Below are 1276 nucleotides of genomic sequence, written 5' to 3' on the forward strand. Positions count from 1 at the left end.
TTCCTCTGAGCTGCTCTCCACATCACTGCGATCATCCTTAGATACCTTTCCCCTGATCAAGGCTTTCAAAGCAATCCGTGCAATTAGGTAGGACCAGATGACATGCAGAACCTGTAGGGTCAGCAGCAGGCCATTGAGGAGCCACCATGAAGCATAAGGCCCGATTATCTCCCAACTCTCAAAGAGGGTCGTGTTCAGAATCCAGAATGGATAGATTCCTAGACGTGTAACCATAAAAACAGCACTGAAGATAACAAAAAGGGTGTCACAGAGCCGCTGATATTTGGCATAATTGGCCAGCTTGGCTGCCTCCAGCAAGAAGTCTGAGACATCATGTAGACACATGATCAGAGTTCCTGCTCGAACCATATTGTTGATGTAGGAGAAGGAGATGAGCCCAATGGTGACCAAGTGATGCACAAACATGATCAGGAAGTCCTTTCTTTTAATGTCTGTAAACTGAGAAAACATAAGGGACCAATAGAAGGCCAATTCCATGATATAATAGTAATAAAGCCCACTTGAAAGAGGCTGAAATGGATAGTTATGCCAGCACTGTCGGATGTCCCAGAACCAAGGTGACGACCAGAGAAATCTAATTCCATAGCAGAATATACATAAATAAAATGTGAATCTCCACATGCTTTCACAGAATTTAGTGAGCGTTGGGGGCTTGTCCTGATTCCTCCTCTGGCGAAACCAGCATTGGATTTTTTGGACATTCCAATCCAGCTGCTTTGACAGGCCCTCCAGCCTTTTCTTATCAGGATACTTGGTGATAGATACGAACACCTTTTCAAGGATGGCATTGGGTTGGGCCTGATAAGGACCACTGTCCTCGATGCCAATATGGAGTGCACAGGGTTTGGCAATAAACCTTTCGAAGAGCAGCCTCACGAAGAAGATGCCCGCCGCCAGCGGGAACACCGAGAGGATGTGCCGGCCGCGCGGGTAGCCGTAGCCGTCGGCCGGCCCCTCCAGATCAGCCCAGGTCACGTTCTGGGGTAGCCAGAAGCGCTCGCTCCACAGCCAGCCCCACAGCAAGCTTAGGGGTCCCTGCGCTGCTGTCGCCATCTTACGCCCACCCCGAGCCACCGCCGCCACAAGCGTCTGAAAAGTCTTAATCACTTGACAAAATGTTTTCCAGATACAGCATTTACTGACATGATAATTAGCCAATATCCAAGAGCAGAATATATAACATATTAGAGCCAGAAAATAAGTACTACAAATATCAATTCTGCATATATTTCTCTCAAATCAGAATTTTCACACT

General features: G+C 47.3%; 1 pseudogene across 1 annotated transcript; it reads right to left on the bottom strand.

The window, feature by feature from the left end:
• Positions 1–45: 45 nt before the first annotated feature.
• LOC112616892 lies at positions 46–1105 on the bottom strand (annotated as a pseudogene). Its single transcript, XR_003117821.1, has one exon. The product of XR_003117821.1 is annotated as a ceramide synthase 5 pseudogene (transcript).
• Positions 1106–1276: the final 171 nt, after the last annotated feature.

This window comes from Theropithecus gelada, unplaced genomic scaffold, assembly GCF_003255815.1.
Source record: "Theropithecus gelada isolate Dixy unplaced genomic scaffold, Tgel_1.0 HiC_scaffold_12486, whole genome shotgun sequence".
Lineage (NCBI taxonomy): Eukaryota > Metazoa > Chordata > Mammalia > Primates > Cercopithecidae > Theropithecus > Theropithecus gelada.